The 7082-nt window shown below is 46.7% G+C and overlaps 1 long non-coding RNA gene across 1 annotated transcript in view; it reads left to right on the top strand.

Annotated features, from left to right (window-relative positions):
• LOC134970001 (uncharacterized) overlaps window positions 1–5176 on the top strand; it is a 320801-nt gene extending 315625 nt beyond the window's left edge. Inside the window, exon 3 of the long non-coding RNA XR_010189611.1 lies at window positions 5014–5176. This is a non-coding gene — a long non-coding RNA (uncharacterized LOC134970001). The remainder of the gene's footprint in view (window positions 1–5013) is intronic.
• Window positions 5177–7082: the final 1906 nt, after the last annotated feature.

The following is a 7082-nucleotide window of genomic DNA, read 5'->3' as shown; positions in this document are numbered from 1 at the left end:
TCCTAAAGCATTAATGGTCCTGTTTCTCCGCTGACTCCTGAGTGAGTAATTTGCAAGCCCCACCACGGCAAGTGTACCCTCCCGCAGCACGCCGCCACCCCTAACAGAGCCAGAAGATAGAAGTGTGGGGAGTACAGCGCCGGCATCCCGGTAAGCGGGTGGCCGGCAGAAATGGCGGCACAAGGGTAGGAGCGCAGCTCTGAGTGCAGGGGGCTCAGAGGACATACACAGACGTGTGTCCCGCTGTGAGGGGCGCGCTGAGCTACCAATGCATACCCACACTAGCTATCATACCTAACAAGGGTTTTAACCCTCTGTTAGGCATAAAAATTAGCTCAGGCCAGTATAAAAAAGCGGGAAGCCGAGCGCCATTAAGGGGGTGGGGCTTCACTGTGAGCGGATCCAGCAGCTCAACAGCACCATTTTCCCTCTGCAGCTTACACTGACAGGAATCACAGGGAAGTACAGCTCCTCCACAAAGACTCCACGTCTCCTCAGCATTACCAGGGGGTCTTAGAAGGGGGGGGAGTGTTGCAGTATACTAAGCCCTATTAAGGGACTTAGTGTGGCAACCCAGCTAGATTTTATTTGGCTACAAGGGCGCTGTGTGGCTGACTCCAATTTCTGTGTCTCCCTGAGGGCTCTGTGTGGGTTAAACTGTGTTTTCACCGTGTGTGTGTGTGTGTGTGTGTGTGTGTGTGTGTGTGTGTGTGTGTGTGTGTGTGTGTGTGTGTGTGTGTGTGTCCCTTCACGTTACCATGTCCAGGGACTGTGTTTCCTGCACAGCTGAGTGTCTTTCCTCCCCTGGAGACTCACTACCCTGTTCTCAGGATAGTGCACATTCTCAGGCTAGTGGGGCAGAACCCCCATGGTTAGCTTCCATTAAAGGGATGATATCTAATATTTCTACTAAATTATCCCATAATGAGAAAGAGACGCAATTCTTAAGACAGTCTATGGATGACCTGATGAATAGAGATTCAGTTCCCAAACCAGTGTCTCAAATCCCCGCCATTTGCCCACAAAAGCGTACCCTGGCCCAGCTCATGCAGGATGATACTGATGACGATACATCAGATCCAGAGCAGGGTGAAGTGAATATGAGTGGGGGGGATTCGGTCCTGTCATAAGGAATACAGGCCCTGATAGAGGCTATTAAATATGTCCTGCACATTCCTGACAAGACGGCGGAGGTAGAGGAGGAATCTTATTTTAATGTAAAAGAAGAAATCCTCAGCTACTTTTCCTGCATCAAAGGAATTGAATGCCCTGTTTGAAGAAACTTGGGCTAACCCTGACAAAAAATTTCAGATACCTAAAATGTTAATTACATCCTTTCCCTTTCCTCTGGAATTGTGGATGCATCGGTATCTATGTTGTCACGTAAGATAGTCTTACCTGTTCCTGGGGCAGCATCCTTAAAGAACACAGCTGATCACAAGATTGAGAACACTCTCAAATCATTATACACTGCTGCTGGGGTGGCCCAGAGACCCACTATTGCTTGCGCATGAATCAGTAAAGCCATTGCAAAGTGGTCAGGTAACCTAATTGATGGATTGGATACCTTACCCATGGGGGAGATAGTTTTACTCCTGCAGCATATTCAAGACTCTGCTAACTTTATGGTGGAGGCTATAAAGGAAATTGGTTTGCTCAACGCACGCACCACTGCCATGGCAGTGTCAGCACGCAGGGGCTTGTGGCTACGCCAGTGGACTGCGGATGCGGATTCCAGGAAAGGCATGGAAAACTGAACTGGATAAGTGGATATCCAAGGCTAAGGCGGGTAAGTCTACGTATCTTCCTTCCGCAGCACCTCCAGCTAGGAAAACCTACTCTGCTCCAACTCTGCAGTCCTTTCGGACAGCGAAATTCAAAGGCAAATCCAAAGGTCATTCTACAGCCTTCAAAGGTAATAGAGGTAAACCCAGTAAACCAGCAGCTGCAGGTTCTCAGGAACAGACCTCCGGGTCTGCTTCCTCAAAGCCTTATAATTAATAATAATAATAATTTTATTTATATAGCGCTCTTTCTCCAATAGGACTCAAGGCGCTTACAGCATGACGGTAGTACACACTGTCCAGACAGGCAGGTGGGAGCTCGGTTACGTTATTTCAGTCACGTTTGGGCAATATCTTGCCAGGACCCCTGGGTCACGGACCTGATCACCCAAGGATACAGACTGGAGTTTCAGAAACTCCCACCTCACAGATTCTTCGAATCAGGCTTACCAGTTTCTCTGGAAGCAAGTATGACTTTACAGGCAGCAATTCAAACTGGGGGCGTTGTCTCACAATAGCCCCTATTTGATTTTTCATGAAGGTAGAGTTGAACTCAGAAATCGTCATCAATTTATTTCTAAGGTGGTGTCTGCGTTTCATATCAACCAACCTATTGTGGTTCATATGGCTTTCCTCTTGTTTGTGTGTGCTGGTTCGAATCTCACAACTGTTCTGTTACATCCTTCCTCAGGATATGTCCGTCTCCTCGGGCACAGTTTCTATGCTGAGTCTTGTAGGAGGGGCATAGAGGGAGGAGCCAGTGCACACTATTGATTTCTTAAAGTGACCAAGGCTCCTAGTGGACCCGTCTATACCCCATGGCAGTTACGTAGCCTGAACTTTGTGGGCCCCATAGCAACATTTTGAAGGGCCCCCATCCCATTACTTCTAGAGAGACACTTCTCTGCAGCAGTTGTTAATTTTATGCCCTATAGAAGTGCCCTAGTTCATTTTCTGAACCATAGTAGAGCCTTATTTAATGTTATGCCCCACAGTAGTGCCCTAGTTTCGTTTATGAATCGCAGTAGTGCTTAAGTTCACCCTATGTCACATTTCAGAGCTGCCAGTACACATTATGCCGCACAGTACCCCCAATTCACATTATGATATATAGTGCTCCCCATTCATATTGTGCCTCATTACAGTGCCCCAGTTCATATTATATAACATTAAAATGCCCTCCAGTTCATTTTATACCACATTACAATGAGCAGGTCCAGGGGCATACCTATATATATTGCAGGCCCCAAGGAAAAAGTTTGAAAAGACCCCTACGTACCACCTAATGGCGAAAAATGTATATAACACATGTATTTATTTATTTATTTATTTATTTATTTACAGTTTCTTATATAGCCCAGCATATCCCGTTGCAGTTTACAACTGAAAACAACAATGATAAGACAAACTGGGTAATAACAGACAGACATAGAGGTAGGAAGGCCCTGCTCGCAAGCTTACAATCTATAGACATGTAACTTTGACAGGGAAGGTGGGCCCCTCTCAGCACTGGGCCCCATAGCAGCTGCATTGCCAGCACCTATGGTAGTTACGCTCTTTCCCCATGGTACTAATGTGGACCCCAGTATCCTCTATGGACTACGAGAAAAGGATTTACCGGTAGGTAATTAAAATCCTATTTTTTTTAACACAGTGCCTGCACTGAACAACACAGTGGGGAATCCAATTGCATGCAGGAAAACAAAACAAAATGCTGAGCTGGGTTTCAGTATTCAATTGCAGGACTGAAAATGGGATGCAGTGATGGCTATAGAAATCACTATGTCATGTTTCACGCACATGCAGAGCACATCTTATTTTTCCTAATATCGTTATTTTTGGGGAAAATCACCAGGACTTGCTCTGACACCATGGCTTCCCCATGGGCGTGGCTTCATAGGGAAGGGGCGTGGCCACAAAATAATACCAATTCATATTACACTGTACAGAAGTCTCTATTGTTCAATTTATGCCGCACAGTAGCGCCACTTACAGACATTACACCAGGTACATCCCCTTTTACATGTTGCAACAGGTAGAGCCCCTGTCACACATTATGCCAGGTAGAGCCCCATTTTACACAGTACGGCAGGCAGAGTCCCCTTTTTCACACTACAGCAGGTAGAGTCCCCTTTTACACAGTATGGCAGACACAGTCCCCTTTTACACAGTACAGCAGAGAGAGTCCCCTTTTACACAGTAGAACAGATAGAGTCTCCTTTTACACAGTACACCAGGCAGAGTCCCCTTATACACAGTAAGGCACGCAGAGTCCCCTTTTTCACAGTACGGCAGGCAGAGTCCCTTTTTACACAGTACGGCAGGCAGAGTCCCTTTTTACACAGTACGGCACGCAGAGTCCCCTTTTACACAGTACGGCAGAGTCCCCTATTACACATTACAGCAGCAGAGTCCCCTTCCAGTGTTACAGTGCAGCTGCAGGCATCCCACACCATCCCCACTGCCAGAGCTTATAGTGCATCCCAGACAGCCCAACCCCTTCCACTGAGGTTATACTGAGCTGTGGGCAAACATGCCAGACACCCCAGCACCCAACAACAGGCGCTTACAGTGCTCAGTGTATCCTGAAGGGAAGGGGTTTGTCCGGCTGCATTCACTCACTGTAACTCTGGCAGCGCGGGGTTCGGGCATTATAGTCCGCGTGGCTCACTGTATGCTCTGGCGGTGGCAATGGCTGTGGGGGGATCAGGCAGTATTGTCCGTGGCTCAGGGGGAGGGAGTGTCTGGGCTGCACTATAAGCTCCAAGCTCCGGCAGTGGGGATGGGGTGGGATCGGGCTGCAATGTAACACCGGAACTATAGGTGTTGCCGGCGGTACTGCGCCCACAGTGCATATGTGCTGTGTGCAAGGCACTGCAGCACACACCTAGTTACGACCCTGTTCGGGTGCGTTCGGTTTTCTAAAAACTAGACCCGCACATCTCTACTACAAACATTAGTAGGAGTGCTGTAAAGGCTGCATAAAAGTGAGGTCTCTTAGAACTAAATAACTTGTCCATAATAAAAGTGGTGATTGCAGTAAGTAAGGTGTTCAACCTGTATTAAGTTGTGATGATTCTACATAACCGCTGAATAATGTTTTATGACTAGTTAACTACTATAACTCATGTTACCCTCGAATTAACCACGTTGATATTTTAAATATTATAACCTTGGATATCATTTGCATTCAGAAATTTATCCATTCCTTTTTTAAATCCAATTACAGATTCCGCCATTACCACCTTCCCTGGCAGAGAATTCCACATCCTAATTGCCCTAACAGTGAAGAACCCTTTCCTCCATTGCGTTCGGAACTTTCTCTCCTCCAGCCGTAGTGAGTGCCCACGTGTCCTAAACTGTGTTCTTTTAATAAATAATTCTTCTGATAACTCTTTGTGATGTCCCTTTACATATCTGAAGATATTAATAATATCTCCTTTTAGGCGCCTCTTTTCTAGTTTATACATATTCAACCTAGTAAGCCTGTCCTCGTAATCCAGTCCCTCTAGGCCTTTAATTAGTTTAGTAGCTCGCCTTTGAACCCTTTCGAGTTCACTGATGTCTTTTTTATACAATGGTGCCCAAAACTGAACACAGTATTGCAGGTGCGGACGTACCAATGCTTTATACAGCGGCAGGATTACATCCAAGTCCCTTGTCTCAATTCCCCTTTTAATGCACGCTAGCACCTTACTTGCCTTCTTTACTGCGTTTTGACATTGTGTATGGTTATTAAGCCTATTATCAATGAATACTAGAGATGTGCACCGGAAATTTTTCGGGTTTTGTGTTTTGGTTTTGGGTTCGGTTCCGCGGCCGTGTTTTGGGTTCGACCGCGTTTTGGCAAAACCTCACCGAATTTTTTTTGTCGGATTCGGGTGTGTTTTGGATTCGGGTGTTTTTTTTAAAAAACACTAAAAAACAGCTTAAATCATAGAATTTGGGGGTCATTTTGATCCCAAAGTATTATTAACCTCAAAAACCATAATTTCCACTCATTTTCAGTCTATTCTGAATACCTCACACCTCACAATATTATTTTTAGTCCTAAAATTTGCACCTAGGTCGCTGGATGACTAAGCTAAGCGACCCTAGTGGCCGACACAAACACCGTGCCCATCTAGGAGTGGCACTGCAGTGTCACGCAGGATGGCCCTTCCAAAAAACACTCCCCAAACAGCACATGACGCAAATAAAAAAAGAGGCGCAATGAGGTAGCTGTGTGAGTAAGATAAGCGACCCTAGTGGCCGACACAAACACCGGGCCCATCTAGGAGTGGCACAGCAGTGTCACGCAGGATGGCCCTTCCAAAAAACCCTCCCCAAACAGCACATGACGCAAAGAAAAAAAGAGGCGCAATGAGGTAGCTGTGTGAGTAAGATAAGCGACCCTAGTGGCCGACACAAACACCGGGCCCATCTAGGAGTGGCACTGCAGTGTCACGCAGGATGGCCCTTCCAAAAAACCCTCCCCAAACAGCACATGACGCAAAGAAAAAAAGAGGCGCAATGAGGTAGCTGTGTGAGTAAGATAAGCGACCCTAGTGGCCGACACAAACACCGTGCCCATCTAGGAGTGGCACTGCAGTGTCACGCAGGATGGCCCTTCCAAAAAACCCTCCCCAAACAGCACATGACGCAAAGAAAAAAAGAGGCGCAATGAGGTAGCTGTGTGAGTAAGATAAGCGACCCTAGTGGCCGACACAAACACCGTGCCCATCTAGGAGTGGCACTGCAGTGTCACGCAGGATGGCCCTTCCAAAAAACCCTCCCCAAACAGCACATGACGCAAAGAAAAAAAGAGGCGCAATGAGGTAGCTGTGTGAGTAAGATAAGCGACCCTAGTGGCCGACACAAACACCGGGCCCATCTAGGAGTGGCACTGCAGTGTCACGCAGGATGGCCCTTCCAAAAAACCCTCCCCAAACAGCACATGACGCAAAGAAAAAAAGAGGCGCAATGAGGTAGCTGTGTGAGTAAGATAAGCGACCCTAGTGGCCGACACAAACACCGGGCCCATCTAGGAGATAATATATTTATTAGGTAATGATGACTGATGACGGACCTGCTGGACACTGTCAGCTCAGCAGCACCGCAGACTGCTACAGTAAGCTACTATACTCTATAGTAGTATGTACAAAGAAGAAAGAAAAAAAAAACCACGGGTAGGTGGTATACAATTATGGATGGACTGCCGAGTGCCGACACAGAGGTAGCTACAGCCGTGGACTACCATACTGTGTCTGCTGCTAATATAGACTGGATGATAATGAGATGAAATCAATATATATATAT

This window comes from Pseudophryne corroboree, chromosome 11 (assembly GCF_028390025.1).
Source record: "Pseudophryne corroboree isolate aPseCor3 chromosome 11, aPseCor3.hap2, whole genome shotgun sequence".
NCBI lineage: Eukaryota > Metazoa > Chordata > Amphibia > Anura > Myobatrachidae > Pseudophryne > Pseudophryne corroboree.
This window is presented reverse-complemented; position numbering and strand designations above follow the sequence as displayed.